At 38.5% G+C, this 16,773-nt stretch overlaps 2 long non-coding RNA genes and 1 other non-coding gene across 3 annotated transcripts; 1 reads left to right on the top strand and 2 right to left on the bottom strand.

Moving 5' to 3' along the window:
• Positions 1–3,637: 3,637 nt before the first annotated feature.
• On the top strand, positions 3,638–3,711 carry trnai-aau (transfer RNA isoleucine (anticodon AAU)). Its single transcript has one exon. It is a non-coding gene; the product is annotated as a tRNA-Ile (tRNA).
• Positions 3,712–5,213: 1,502 nt separating this feature from the next.
• On the bottom strand, positions 5,214–7,148 carry LOC145659490 (uncharacterized). The gene is made up of 3 exons (XR_014125712.1): positions 6,914–7,148; positions 6,123–6,153; positions 5,214–5,855 (listed from the first exon to the last, which is right to left on the bottom strand). It is a non-coding gene; the product is annotated as an uncharacterized LOC145659490 (long non-coding RNA).
• A 6,441-nt stretch (positions 7,149–13,589) lies between these two features.
• Positions 13,590–16,363, bottom strand: LOC145659335 (uncharacterized). Its single transcript, XR_014125449.1, has 3 exons — positions 16,322–16,363; positions 14,423–14,497; positions 13,590–14,083 (listed from the first exon to the last, which is right to left on the bottom strand). It is a non-coding gene; the product is annotated as an uncharacterized LOC145659335 (long non-coding RNA).
• Positions 16,364–16,773: the final 410 nt, after the last annotated feature.

Genomic DNA, 16,773 nt, shown 5'->3' on the forward strand with positions numbered 1-16,773 from the left:
ACTGGACTTTGTGTACATGAATGGAGAAAGGCCATAAATGGTTAGAATAACATTCAGTGCTTTTGGAGAAAAGTTTCGAGAGTTTTGTCATGTAGTGAGAGAAATGAGTGGCTGAAATATCAGGCATTAAAAGTGCAATTTGCACTCATGGAAAGAAAATTGCTTTCATGTGGACCGCATTGAGATATCGAACTGCCTGTGGAACATAACACCTCTTAAGAGGCTAGATTTGTGCTCTCAAGCTGCGATGGTGGTTTTCTCATGGCTTCTAAAAGAAGAGGCTGTGGTCAGGGTGGAGTGAGTCTTTGATAACCAAGATTGTTGTTGTTTTGGCCTTCGAATAGACAACGGCATTACCCAGTGTCAGGTCTTTCTCTGTAAACTGCAGAGAATGATATAGAGGGCAAGAAATGGTCAAGCACAGTTTTATTGGGTCTGTGTCTCTAAAAAACACTAGAGCTCTCTGATACATTTTTGGTTCAAGATTTAATCATCATGCAAATGATTGTGATTAACGCTTTGTCTGTTTAATTCAAATATTATACTATAATCCTAATATTTTAATAGGGTTGGCAACTTTCTAGATCCGATTACTACATGTGTGTGAAGTACAAGTGCTGTAGCTATATGGTATACAATTGTTCACAGTAGCCTAATTATAATATATACAACCAAAAATGCATCTAAAATAAACACCAGAAACCTGGACTAAGGGTAATGTACATAAGTGCATTAAATCTAGGTAGGACTGCCCGATAGATAGGATAACAGCAGAACAATTGTCCCGCCATATAAGCAAAATGAGAGCCTGCTAAGGCCACCAAGAGGGTGCCAAAGACCATGTATTTATTTCTATTTGTTTTTTTATCTATGTTATGTCAGTGGCAGCTCAGATTTCTTCATAGGGCCCCACACAGGCTTGGGCCAGCCCTGGTATCACAGTGTCGTGCACTGGAAAACCATCAAGCCTGTTGATTATGCTACCAGTGTTGTTCATGTAACTGTGCAAATAAACTGCAAACACAATTACTTTTAGAAGTATCATCCAGTTTGTTTTCACAATTCCCAAAATGTAATGAATCACAGCCAAAAACTACATTCTATTAATACAGAACGTTTATGAAAGTTAATTTAATCTAATTAACAATAAATGAACAGTCGAATATTATAGTTCAAACAGTCCAATAGCTGTAGTAATGGCTTAACTCATTTTGCTTATTTAGAGAGAACGATAAATTTGAAAACCCACAGGTTTGTAAATTTGGGTCTCTAAATCATACAAAAGTAGGTTTTCTATTGCTGAACAGTTAGCTAGCTAACAAAGTACCAGCACCTAAACGATCAAAGTTTAAAGCTGAACAATGAAATGGTTCCACAAGGAATGGTTTATAGCCCCGAATTTGACACTTGCTGACACTTGACACTTGCTGACCCCAACTGCTAACTAGCTTATCTCTGTGATAAAGCGATACAATCTTTAGCAATGAGGACATGAATAAAGTATCCTTTACAATTTTCACAATATTGTGAAAATTTAATCTGCTGGCATTGGAGGTTATTAAATATTCACAATATCAATAATAATTCCTTGGTTCACAGAATCAGACATTACATTTTTGCTGTTATGGCAGCTGTTATAAAGATCATATTTATACAGAACCCTGTTCAGTTACTGCTAGTATTGAGGCACCATTGCATAACTAATAGCGGTACAGAGACAGAAACATCATGTGTTCAGATGAATAACTATGAATGTGTTAGATGAATAGTGCAGATTAGAATCATATCAAGTTCAAGTTCAAGTTCGGTTTATTCGTCACATACATAGTCATACACAGTATAACACGCAGTGAAATGGTGGAGGGTGCTCTGTCCAAACTGAGGAAGAGAACCAGGGTTGCATAGAGAAAAAAAAAAAAAAAAAAAAAAAAAAAAAAAAAAAATATATATATATATATATATATATATATATATATATATATATATATATATATATATTATATGTATGTACAAAAATATAATAACAATATATGTATATTATGATTATATACACAATGTACAATGTATATGGTTGGGTATATATGTACACAATATATGTACACAATCTACAGAATGTACAGATCCATTTTGTATAATACCATATCTACAGTCTATACCATATCTATCCATCATGTGTTCAGATGGCCAGCAGTGTGCTGTAAAATATACATTGTCAGATATTAATGTCTGCTCTGGATGTGTGTGGGAGAGTCTGAGAGAGGTTTGCATTTGTGTGTGTTGCCTGACTATGAGTGGGAAAACCATATAAAGGTAAAAACATTACCTCTGCAACAAGGATCTCTTCTATTTGAAGGAAAGGTTTAAGTTAGACACAGTCTCCACAGAGAAAGTTAAATCTGGTTTGTGTTAAGACCAGTTGACATATCAGTGGTTTATCACTGATTATGTCTGCCACTGAGATACCACAAATTAAGGACTCCAGATTCCAAGACATAGAGTTGTGCAGTGTGAGCCATACATCAATTTGAAAACTTCAAAAGTCACGTAATGTGTGCATGGCATAAGCATATCAGCAGCAGGTCCCAAAAACATTTGCTATCAGAAATGATTTCATCATTAAAAAAAACCTACAAATTCTAGACTTGAGAATGTGAGCATTAATCCCACTAACATTCACATACTAAAAGAGCACTCTACCACTTGAGCTAGTTCTCCTAGAGTGGGACTTGTTTGCAGATCGGACAAAAGCTGAAGACACAGTGGAATGGCAATTCTCTAGGAGATCATACCAAATCCTGCATCCACCCTAAATATTTCATCTAGCTGTGAAGTCAAAAAAGCTTATTCCTGAAATGGCAGGAATAGTTCTTGCAGATTCTGATATGCTATGCAAACAGTATAAAATGTGAGCTATGTTAGATCTGGCAGCCATTGGCTCTAACTGTCTCTTTTTAATGAGTTAAGCAATGCTTACAGAATTACTTTCTATGGCTTCAAATACTTCCAAGAATTAAACCTTGCAGAGTTCTGTAGCTAGACACATTGTCTCTGTAGGTTTGACATGTTCATTTGACAAACTAGCTAAAATAGCATCTTTTGGTTTGATTAAATTGCCCCTTAGACCCAGACAAAAAATTGCTCAAAATCTTTCTGCTTTTTCATGCAGCAATGAGCCAGATTTCCAAAGAAAGAGGAGGTATGGTTAAAGCTAGAAACAAATGCCCACTCTGTGCTCAGGCAGAAAATCTGATATTTTAAATATGTCCCTAAAAGGTTTATATTCCTTGGCTCACAGAATCAGACATGACATTTTTGTTGTTATGGCAGATTTCATGGTGTAATAGACAGCACTATGTAACTCGCAGCAATAAAGCTCAGTGGACTTTGCAATTGATGATTTCGTCACTGTGTACAACTGCAATGAATTGCTCTTTAACAAAAGCTTCTGCACATTTGCTTTTGAAGTTTAATTCAAAAGTTGGCTGCAGAATAACCATTTGTCAGAGGGAACAATATGTGTCAACTTTCACCTATGCTCGGTCGAAAAGTGGCCGTAATCTTGTTGACACCAAGTCTACAATTTCATAGAAAGGTTCCCTTCACAGCTGCACCGAGAACTGGGAAATAAACTAAGAAAGGCCAATTAGCTCAGTTGGTCAGAGCGTGGTGCTAATAACGCCAAGGTCATGGGTTCGATCCCCATATGGGCCATGTGAGTTTTGGCTGATGAATGACCCCTTGTCAACAAACCACCTGTTGCAAAAAGGGCACCTGTTTGAACTTGTGTTGCTTATAACATTGCTTGTAAACCACAATCTGCTAAGACATGTTCCAAGTACAGGAAAGTGAGATTATGTTCTTTATTACACAACCTTACCCATGGATTTGTGCTTGTTTACAAATTTTGGACATTGCGGAGAAAAGTATGAAATCAGAGGGACTCTGGCATTAGTGTAAGGCTCTCGATCGCTGTGTGAATTGGTCAAGGAAGCCATTCCAGAGGCATGCAGATGACCTGCATCCTCCCCATCAAATTATAGCAAGTTAGGTGTCTGGCAGTGCCAGGGAGTTCAAATCCTTTAGTCTGAAATGTGTTGGGATATGATTATGCCTGCCACTGAGATACCACAAATTAAGCACTCCAGATTCCAAGACATAGAGTTGTGCAGTGTGAGCCATACATCAATTTGAAAACTTCAAAAGTCACGTAATGTGTGCATGGCATAAGCATATCAGCAGCAGGTCCCAAAAACATTTGCTATCAGAAATGATTTCATCATAAAAAAAAAACTACAAATTCTAGACTTGAGAATGTGAGCATCAATCACACTAACACTCAAATACTAAAAGAGCACTCTACCACTTGAGCTAGTTCTCCTAGAGTGGGACTTGTTTGCAGATCGGACAAAAGCTGAAGACACAGTGGAATGGCAATTCTCTAGGAGATCATACCAAATCCTGCATCCACCCTAAATATTTCATCTAGCTGTGAAGTCAAAAAAGCTTATCCCTGAAATGACAGGAATAGTTCTTGCAGATTCTGATATGCTATGCAAACAGTATAAAATGTGAGCTATGTTAGATCTGGCAGCCATTGGCTCTAACTGTCTCTTTTTAATGAGTTAAGCAATGCTTACAGAATTACTTTCTATGGCTTCAAATACTTCCAAGAATTAAACCTTGCAGAGCTCTGTAGCTAGACACATTGTCTCTGTAGGTTTGACATGTTCATTTGACAAACTAGCTAAAATAGCATCTTTTGGTTTGATTAAATTGCCCCTTAGACCCAGACAAAAAATTGCTCAAAATATTTCTGCTTTTTCATGCAGCAATGAGCCAGATTTCCAAAGAAAGAGGAGGTATGGTTAAAGCTAGAAACAAATGCCCACTCTGTGCTCAGGCAGAAAATCTGATATTTTAAATATGTCCCTAAAAGGTTTATATTCCTTGGCTCACAGAATCAGACATAATAATGCCAATGTCAGGGGTTTGATCTCCATATGGGCCATGTGCTTCTTCCTGGAAGATTTTTTAAACCATTTTCAATAATGGCACCACTTTGAACCAGATACCTTTTTCTCTTCTGACAGCTCCACAGTTGCCTTGTGAAAAGAATACAGTATAGACAGGCACCCACAAACATTACTGTACACATCAGAGGTCAGCGCAGGAATGTCAGTTTGTAAACCCGCCAAATCTGCCCCCACAGGCTCCCTGAGTTCTATTAATCGCTCCAACACCTTGTTTCAACCTCAGTTTCTTTTTTTTAATTTTCCCATATCCTCTTGAGCGAGGTCCAACATCTCCTTTAACAATAAAACAGTAAACGTTACACATGTAGCAATATAAAACAATATGTAAACAATGTGAAAATAATGTTACTAGCTTTGGCAGTTGTGCTGCTTCTAAAATAGCCCACCAGCTTCCTTGACGTTCTACAAATGTCAGATAGCACTGGGGTTATTTCAAGAGCCTTTTTAACAACTTTATTCAGGGTGTGAGCAATGCAGAGCGCATGAGGCAGCTTCAGCTATTTGCCACAGGCAGTCCTATTAGATGTGCCATCAGTAACCAGACATGTGACTTTATTTTATTCCCCATTCTTCCATAAGAGAGGATTTCACACAGGCCAAATTTTCAGCCGTATGCGCCCGCAGGAATTTCACAACACCAAGTAGTGTAGACTTCAGAAATGTGTTGTCATCTATAAAATAGCAGGTCACAGCCAAGAAGGCATCCACATTAAGAGATGTCAACATGTCTTCTGTCAAACTCATTGCAGGAACTTTCTGGACCTCAGCTTTGGCCTTCTCTTTCTCTTGTTGACATTTGGCCTCAACCATGGCCTTTGCAGTCTAAAGGGAAGGAAGAAAATAATTATATATTTTTTTAATACTACTCTCATAATGTATCCATGTCACCACACATACCTTCCTAGTTGGGAGAATATAAGTTGAATCCAATTTTGCTACCAAGTCCCTGAAGCTTTTATCCTCAACTATGCTAAATGGCTGTGTGTCTCTAACTATCATGGGGACCAAAGCCTCATCCAGCTCTTCCTTTCTGGTCACTGCTTTGTAAAGATTAGATTATACTTTGTCACCAAAAAATATAGTACTCACCAATGAAATTCACTTTATAATCCAATCCAAACTGCAAATAACATGTAAGGTGCAGAGAATAATGCAATATAAATATTTATGTATATACAGTATATACACATTTTATATACATGTGCATAATAACGTTAACACCTTGTGACAACTGATAAATAAGCCAAATGACACTGGCAAGGGTGACAGTAGGAAAAACTCATTGGAGTTTAACACTAGATATCTGAAATTGTACACATGGCACAATGATTATTCAGTATTCAAATTGAAGTAGACTCTTGGGACTAGACATCCATTTACACCCAGGCTTATTTGTCCATCATTTAGGTTCCATTTGAGCTCATCTAATACAGAAGAAAATGTAAAAAAACCCAACATAAAACGCCTTTGATTTTTTTGGTGTAACGTGTCTATTGATGCTGGTGATTCAGCTTCACTCATGCTCTACATTTCCTGATTCACCAGGGTCTTGTCTAATAAACTGAACAGTTTTGAGCATATACATGAAATGACTAAGTAGCTACACAATGTTTTCCAGTAAGTGTCCTAGTCTTCCTAGTCAAAAACCTCTCCAAATGCAGACAAAGTCATCAATCACTATACATCAAGTTTTCATGTTTCTTTTTGATAAAACATCACAGTAAGTTACTTTAGTAAGTTCCACAACAATATTAGCTTCATAGCATCATTGTTAGCATCATTAGGGGAAAATACTGTAGCTAATACTGTAAATGCTGTGGAAAATATTGTAAATGCTGTAATATTGTAAAGAAGTAGTATACTTTCTCATTTATACTTACAATTTGTAATAGGATTACGAATTTTTCCAGCAGTGAATGGAAACATCCAGTGATTTGCTATGCAAACCTCGAAGCTAGTCCATGCTAGCAGCCATGCTAGTCCATGCTAGCAGCACCCAAACAACTCCACATAAACTTCAGTTAAACTAAGCCTCTTCCTTTCCATGATGTCCAAAAGTATTGGCGATCAAATCATTCTTACAGTTGTACGTCAAACCCATGCGCTAGGCTATCTGCTAACAACACTGAAGCACTGACAGTACACAATGTGCATACCTTTAAGCATTAAAGGGATGACTAAATAAGGTAAGTGAGGGGTCTACGTTTTCATCTAAGCCTCCTCTATTTGATGAAACTGCTGTCAATCAAGCAGCTTGCTCTGGAAACTCTTGGAAACGCCTGGACACATAGGTGTGAATTGCTGTCACTCCAAGACAATGGCGCTGCCATGGCCAATAAAAATCAATATAAAATAGAAACGGGGGGTCTAATGCTCTATTCAGGAACACTTTAATGTCAGTAGTGTGCAGTAGTGTTTCAGTTAACCAAAGGCTTGTGTAGTTTGGGTTTGTTCCGAAGGAACCGAACCGAAAGAAAAACGTCGCTTTTACGCAAAGAAGTGAGCACGCAATTAAAAGAACTTTACCAACACTCTGTATACCATTTAAACATGTCACACAGTTGTTTTGATGGTAATTGAATTTTCTATGACAAAATCTGAACTTAACAAAATCTGATCTTATACCGGAAGAATGTCTTAAAAGGCAACTTAAAAGGGCAGGCACATTTTTGTGGAAATTTTACCCAAAAAACACAATGTCTTCAGCATGCAATTTCTGGCAAACGGATGCATTGCACGGCTGAAAATCAGTAAGCAGATACTTGTATTAGTCCTAAGAAATGTTATGTTGATAAATGTACTTTACTTTAAGAATATTCAGTGTTATTAAGTAATTTATTTGAGCATGCCTGTTTGGACCTACCCATGAGCCCGCTAGGGGCGTTGGTGTGTATAGGGGTTAACCAGATGTTCTATACTATTATAATACCCATGGTTCCGAATACATGTGAATACCACACCATCTTCTCCTTCTGCAGAGTTTAACTAAAAAGATACTTTTCATGTCCGACGAATGTCATGTTCAGCGAATACCATGTGTGCGGCTATTGTACCTCGGTGAGTGTGACCTCCCAGCCCCCCACCAAATTTATAGGCTCCAAAAATTTGGTTGTGTAGCACGAAATCTTATTATCGAGGTACATGTCTTTGGAGGCATTGCATGGTAGAGTTACATAGAATCCGTTCTTTTCCATGGTGACCGGATTATAATTTCAATTTGATTTTAGCACCCCCTTTTAATCTTTTACAACGTTAAGAACGTCCTCCGCCGGAATCCAGAAGTAAAACTTATCGGGCCATCCAATCCACTTGATCAAGCAAATCTTTTTTCGGTTCCTAGTTTTTTCAGATAGAATCTTTTCTATTTTAATGGCTTTATCTTTTCCCACTATAATCAGCTCCCACTATGATGCAGCTCCTGTTCATAAAAGGTCCTATGTATATTTTCCTCATTGAAATCCCATAATTTGTATATGGGAGGGTGTCTCCTTAGACATTCAGAAATGGTAAAATATTCATCCATAAAGTTCTGCCCGTACCCTTTATCAAATTGTCACCGTCTCACCGACTCTAAACTTCAATCTTAGTTTTTCCACCTTTTTCCATTGAAACAACCCATACAAGGTTTTAAACACCTTGAAGGAATTTCCTTCATTCACTTCAATGGGTTTCATTTTAATGCTGCTGTGATAGCTGTTGTTATAAGCATGAACAAAGTTCTGTACCACATCGATGTATTTTCTCGTATTGATAGCTGTGAAGTATCTCCACATTCTGGTTTTCAATGTCCTGTTGAACTGTTCACACACTGATGCTTTTTGTCCTGTTCCAGTAGCAAAGTGATTGATGTTATGTATTTTCATGAATGTTTTGAAACTTATTTAAAAATTATTTCCCTTCATCAGTCTGAAGTTTTTTAGGAACTCTGCCTTCTTTTAGAATCAAAACAAAGGCCTCGGCACTGGTCTTGTTTTTCATCATGCGTATCCAAGCATACTTGGAAAGTATATCTATACACGTTAGCATAAATTTCATGTTCCAGTTATGTTCCGCTATGCTGGTCATGTCCAACAAATCGGCCTGCCATTGTTCATCTATGTTTTTTACAATGACTTTGTTTCTTTTCAATTTCACAGAGAATGGTTTATGTAGTGTGTAAGCATCAACCCTTTTACCGATTTCATCCACCACGGACCTTTGCAGACTCTCGACTCCTCCATAGGATCTGGGGTTTGAGGGAGTATAGTAAATATTTTTCAGCAGATGATCAGTCATGGTGAAATGATTGAAACACAATGAGGAGAGTGCTAGAATGGATTATGGTTTTATTAGCATCTTTTCAGCAAAAGATTATATACATAAAAAATTATATACATATAATTACATACAGATCCTATCGGTAACGTTTACTGTTCTGACTCTATTTTCAAGGGTATTACAGAACAATGTGATCAACTCCATCCTCAGCACTCTTTTTTTCTCAGGTGAAGGATCAGTGCAGGTGTCGAAGAGGTTTCCCATATGACCTGATCACCAGGGTTCAGGTTTTCCTGCAGATTCCAGTAGTCCACGACGTCTTCGTGTACCTGCTCCCTACACACGCTATACTTTTTGAGAGCGGATTTGATGTTCTGTTCCTCCTGCAGGTCGGTTACCACTACCCCAGCGATAGCCTGAATCTTGCTAGAGGATGGAGGTATCTGAATGCCACACAGCTTCAAAGCTCTTGACAGTGTGTGCATGAACCATGGCTTGAACAGTTTTTTTTATCAGCTTAGGTGCGTTGAGGCTGAAATAGGATTCATCTGGATCGTAAAGGCATGTGTGTTGACACTGACTAGGATGGTCAATAGCACAACCGTAACAGTTTTCTCTGTCTTCATCAATGATTCTATACATCTGATTCCCGATCACAGCTCGAATGACCGCGATCACCGGTGCGTTGATGCACCCATCGGTTTTGTTGTTATTCGTGTTTTCACAAAAGCTTGTTTCAGAGGGTCCGCTCTTATTATCATTCACACCTGTAAGAGCAGAGGAATGGGGCAGAGTCTCACACGTGGGGAATCCGGGCAGTGAACCTGGAGCACACACCCCAAACAGGACACCCCCCCCCATGTCAGACAGAGTACTCCCAAATTTGCGATCTTTAGCACGCTTTAACACAGAAGCAGGAAATACTGCATGTTCAACGACAATAAGACTGTCATCAATAGGGCCTGAAACTACTTCAGGTAAGGGGAATACAATTCCACCGGCAATGTCATTTCCTAATATAAAGGACACCCCAATCATGGGCAAAGCTGACCTAACAGGTACTTTAACCATACCTGTGACTCCATCAGTTCTAACATAAATGTTATACAGTGGGAGCCGGAGTACTCCTAGTTTAACGCCTTGCACTAACATGGTCACTACGACAATATGACTGAGTTGAAAAAGGCAACACATTATCCAACATAAGAGACACAGCAGCATGTAAACCTGTGATGGACTGTTTGTCTTCATCTGCCTTGAAAAGAGAAACATATCCCTCAAAAAGAAATGGCTGAAACACAGCATCTGGGGGACGAAGCGAAGACTTCTGTGGATACAGTGCTTACAGCACTTACCGTTTTTTTTGTGAGCGGGCATTCTTGCGCTTAAGCGCAGGACAATTACCTATAATGTGTCTACGCTCATGGCAATAGAAGCACTCTCTGTTTCCACAGAAACAGCCGAAACAGGGCTATCAGATTTCAGGGAGCTCACAGAAGTCAGCACAAATTCATCAGCAAGTGTAGAAGCAAAGGATAGGTTACACACTTCTTGTTCATTTAAATACTTTAATATGTTCTCAAAAAGACAGTTCTTGATTTCTTCAACCAGTATGAGCTCTTTAAATTGATCAATTGTGGTAATGTTACATGCAGTACACTACTTGTCTAATAAAACTTTTCCTTGGCAAATTCCACAAATGTCTGGCAGGGGTTTTTCTTTAAGCGTCTGAAATTTTGTGTGTATGCTTCCGGCACTAGTTCATATGCTCGGAGAACAGTTATTTTTACACTTTCGTAATCTAGGCTCTGCTCAAGCGTTAGGGAGGAACACACATGTTGGGCCTTACCAACTAACTTACACTGCAGTAAGAGAGACAATACTTCCTTGGACCAATCCAGTGTCAATGCTATGTGCTCAAACACTGGGAAATATGCATCAACTTCATGTTCCCTAAAACTAGGGACCAAGGCAATCTGTCAACTGATATCAAAACGTCCAGTGACAGAGTCGGAAGGAGCTGGGGTGACAGCAACCCGAGGGAAACTGGGCTTAGGCACTGGTGTACCCGAAGATACAGGGCTTACTAGTGCTGGATAGACAGCTTTCTGAGGAAGAGGTATATGTTTTTGCAAGCCCATACTCAAGCTTTTAAGTGTCACCTCCCTTTCCGCCTCTACCTGTAGAGCCCGAAGACATAGCAGCTCAGCCTCTCGTTCCTGTTTTTTTAATTTTTTTATTTTTTTCCAGCTCCAACTACTTCAATTTCATTTCTAGTATGGGATTTACCTTGGGAGAAAACCTAGGATCCATGCGTGGCCTGACTACAGGGTTGCCACAGCTTCTGCCGTATTAGCAGAGTGAGGCACAACCACAACCAGAGAGGGGGAACACACACACAAAAAAAACAAACAAACAAACGGAACAGGCAAACAGAAGAAGAGGAGAAACAGAGGACGAGCCCACAATTGTTATGACCCCATCTAAGGCTGTGAGGTTGTAACTAGGAAAAAGAAACGTGAACAGCAGAATGTAAGTTGTGAAAAACAAATAGCAACAAAACTGAAGCACAAATGGAAGTCTCCTTTTAGATATATTTTACAGAGGATATTATTATTCACAAACAAACAATCTTACTGGTGCAAATTCTACAGGACCCACACTAATGAAAAAAAAATACCCTAAATAAACCCAACAAACAAAAGAAACATACAACAGACCTTCCTAACTTCCTGACACAAACAGAGGCAAAACCCACATCTAACAAAAATGCCAGTCACTCCTTACCACCATTATCCAACACCAAAGTACCAAACAAATACTATTTACACTCTTTATACAATCACTTGCAGTGATCTTTATACAATCTGTCTCTCTCATATAAATAAATAAATATAGAAATAAATAAAAATATATGTAAATATTAGGGATGGGACATTCAATACAGACGCTTCGAAGCTCGTGTCAGTTTTCCAACACTTGCTGATTCGACACAGTGTACCGGAGCTTGTATTGAGTCACTTACCCTCACTTGACTATGACATTTGAAGATTCGAAAATGACAATGAAACACTGGAAATGGGCAGGATGGTTCAAAGTTTTGGCGCTATCCGCTATCTCAATGACTATTTAAGGCACAGTAAAATCCTGAGCGCCTTTTCTATGGCAGAGAGTCATTTAAAAATGGAAACTTCTACATCAAATAAGCATTCCAAAGCATGGGAAAATTTTGATAAAATATCTAGAAATAGGGTAAGTACGAAACATAATGTATCTTTATGGTTTATGTAGAATAACACAATAAGAGTCTTATTCTAATTAAATGTCGTATTTTTAAAGGTGCGATGTCAGCAGTGTTCCCAGGAGTTGTCCTTTAATAACAACACGTCCGAAATGCTGAGACACCTTCTTGCAAAACATTAGAGCACATCAGCACCACATACAGGTAAAATCGTGAACCAGAGAAGAAACAGTCTTAAACCCCAACACTGTGTTCATTTGGGCTCAGTTTATTAAACTGAATACTAACTCCTCTTCTGTATTATGTTCTGTTCCCAGTTAACCACAAGCGCAATCAATTAAATTCCACAGTCACTATACCCCAGCAATATGTTTCCTCAGATCATATTTTCAAATTTTGTAGATGATTTTTCTATTCCCTATAAAATCACGTTTTCATGATTCACAGATGAGTGGTTACTTTGTTGCTAATATATGACTGATATTAATTTTCCGTAGGCCTTATTCATTCTACAATCAATAATGACAACATTCAAGCATTTATTCCAACATTTTAATAATTAAACTTGATTTTCAGTGGATCTGAACAGACATGAGTTGAACTGTAAGACCACACAGCATTAACACACTTCGCAGGCTGAAATCATTTTTTTCTGGCCAACAGATGTCACTCTTCTCTGATGTCGGATTTCAATGCTCCAATGCATCGAATCTTTTTTGGCACAATCAGGAAGAAGCTCCTAAAGCTTCAATGGGGCTTCATCCAACCATCACTAATATATATATATAATGTAAATAAACAAAACAGCTAAAAAAACAGGAGGGGCGAAGCCAAAGGCGAAGGCTAAAATGGGGGAAAACAACGTCACACACGAGGTCATACAAAATTGCAATAACAAACCAACAAAACTGTCTGTTGTCTCTTCCTCCTTCTCTTGGGGGAGGGGCCATTAAATAATAGGAGCAGTTGTCTTGAAGGCATCTGAGACAAGATGAAGCTCAGTAACATCAGGGGTAGGTGTACCTCAGCAGAGTCCACTATCAGTCCAGTGTATTAGTGCAATGATGTTTGATTCCTACTCAAAGAACATGTGATACTTTCAACATTCACTTTAGGTATCAATGAAGTTGTGACATCAAGCAAAGGAGGACAGTGAGACATGAGTAGACGAGCACAAGTTGGACTTATTAGGGACAATGAAACAAAACCTGAAGACAAGACAACAGAAATGAAAGCCTGAGTGAGCTAAACTGAACTGAATCAAACTCCTACCGCTATATGGACCTAGCTCTGTAATATAGTTGAAACTGTAAGTTGCTATAGATAAGCGTGTCTGCCAGATGTAAACAGGAGATCACATTAAGCAGTGAAGTTGTGCAGTGTGAACATGACATCTGTCTTTTACAGCAAAATCAGATTATTTTATTATTCTTTAAATGTCTTCATGGTCTAGCAACTCATAATTGCATTAGCACTTGAAAGCAAAAAACAAAAACAAAACAAATCATCACTGGAAAGGTGTCCTGGTGCGAGGCGTGCAGTGGTCACTGTCCTGCGAACACAGAGAGACACAGGCGAGATATCAGTTAAAAAGGTTTGAGAAAGTACATCCTCCACTGACAAGATTCTGCTGTTTAAATGTAAATGGATCTGTGACTTGAACAGGTCTGCTCCTTCCCTCAGCCAATATAGAAACAGCTAACTGCACTACAACAAGTACACAAGGTGTAATGAACTTGCTATGAGAATGATCTCAGTAAGTAACTCAAAAAGGAAAGGAGCTTCTCCTTCCTGTTTTCTTTGTTCTCTTCTTGTTAGTGTTTGTATTTGCTCTTTCAAAACACTCCTGCACTCATTCCTCACACTAAAACATGAACCTGGTGTTGTTTACACAGTGACTTGGTGTGAGGCATCTGATCCATGATTTCCCCCTGGGGTCACAGGTCTCGTTTGTCGCCTTTTTTTCCTTAAGACAAAAACAAATTAACATAAGAGCAGAAAAATTGAGCAGAAATAAACAACTATTAAAATTCTAGATGCACTGTGGAATATTCAGAGAAAAACAAGACACTCCAGTCTCTAATGTATTTAATATGTGATATTTAACTGTCAATATGGGGACATTACGAGAAGGGAGTGGACTCAGCTGACCTGTCTATGATTTTATTATTATTATTATTTTAATCCTAGTCTTTGATTAAGTTAAGGCATTTTTCTTTCAAAGAAAAGAAAAGGAATGGAACATGTGAAACACAAACATAAAAATAGGTATGCATTTATCTAATAAACTGATGACTATGATTAGGTGAGACAAGTTTTAGGATATAATAATAAGTGTATAATTTCCATCACACTTTTCACCTGAGTCTCCCGTGTTTCTGAATAAAAGAAAGTAATATAACACACGCAGTTATACAATTTCCAAAAGGCATATTATTTAGAAATAAAGAAGAACTTGGTTATTATTTGGTTATTAGGACACATGAGGAAAGCATTTTAGTTGCATTCATTTTGCCAAAGACATCCATGACTGAAACAAGCTTCCTGTCACCACTGACCACCCTCCTAGCGTCTATGTCTCCACGGTTTCCCTGTCTAGTGTCTTTATTTTTGATTTACTCCCTTGTTGTGGTTCCATTCCTTCGTTTCGTTTTCTGCACCCCTCATAATTTGCACTTGTGTCTGGTTTAATGCTCATTTGACCATGTTTTTAAGCCCTGTTTTAGTTTAGTCTTGTTGCTATTTATTGTAAGTCCAGCTGCTGTTTGTTAATCGAGGCTTCCGTGCATGTGAATATAAGCCTGAATGTTTATCCTCGCCCCAATGTTATAGCCTGCATCCCTGGTTTGTCTTCGTGCGCTTTTCTTTACTTTAGTTTATCATGAATTCTCGGACTCTCCATGTTAATAATTTGACCCTGGACTTTGGATTTGCCCCTAATAAATCTCACTCTTTTCCACACACTGCTCATCGTTACACTTCCCCAGCCTACTATATTTACATTAAAACTCCGTCAACAGCAGTCTTTAACGTTGAGGTTTTTTTTCAATCTGTGTAAAATTACATAATTTCTGCTGTTTCAGAAGTGAAGGATTTGCGTGCTCTAAATTTTCATCATGCCAATGCACAGAGGTTTTGGTATGGAGATTTTATCCCGATCTATAGGAGCAAGTGTAATGGACTATAAAGTTGACGAGAAAGAAACCATCCGTTTCGCCGCCGTTTATGTCCATAGATGCTGCTATTACCAAAAATAGTACTGCGCTGATTCTTAGAGGACAGTTGATTTGACCGGATGTCGCAGCAGTACGGCCGACTACTCCTGATCATAACGCATTCATGACAACTCAGCCCTTTTTACGACTGAGGCGCTCACACGACAACACGTGATCTTGCACCTTTTATGTGTTTTAAGAAAAACGCTCAGTGTTTTAAAGAGCAGCAGCGAATTTTCCTCTAACGCGTTACTAAGCTCTGTGAGCTGAGTAATTTCTCCCTTTGTGTTGAAATGAACAGGTGTCTGTTAAACTCATTCATGAGCGTATTTTAACGCGCGTTCAATATCGTCCGAGCTGTAATCTTTTGAATTCTGTAACCATGCGGCGTCATACGTATAACATTCTAGTCGCGTGGTGTGATAGCAACTGCTAGTCAGAATAAACAGAAGACAAGCAGTAGTACAAACATTTAAAAAAGATAAGATTACAAAAGTGAGATGCATTTTTGGCAGAACAGCGTTCATCCTTTTGAAGTTAGTTGCAGCAATTCTCCCACTTTAGATCCGATCTACATTGTAAGACATCCTCCTGTTGAGCTGGATATCAGTGTGTTAAGCAGGTTTCTGTTTTGTAGGAGGACGGTAAGCAGCTGGAAGATTCCACCGTGTCAGCGCCTCGTAGAGTGAGTTATCAACACAGCTGGGGACTGTTACAACTAACACACCACTTTAAATTTTGATATGAGGCCCTTTTTAGATAGAGATTGCCTGTTAGGGATTAGAATGAGGCTCTGCAGCATCTCAGATTGAAAAAGAAAAAAAGAACGCAGAGAAGAACAGAATAACTATATATATATATATATATATATATATATATATATATATATATATATAATCTTTGATGGCCGAAGATCTCTAGGGACCGAATACACATTGCTGGGTCATATGTCTCTGCATGTTTCAAATGGGAAACCATAAGGTGGAGGAGGAAGAGACCCTGGGTGAATGTCGGAGGAAGACAAGGG

The sequence above is a fragment of the Electrophorus electricus genome, chromosome 10, assembly GCF_041902795.1.
Source record: "Electrophorus electricus isolate QZ-2024a chromosome 10, ASM4190279v1, whole genome shotgun sequence".
Taxonomy (NCBI): Eukaryota; Metazoa; Chordata; class Actinopteri; order Gymnotiformes; family Gymnotidae; genus Electrophorus; species Electrophorus electricus.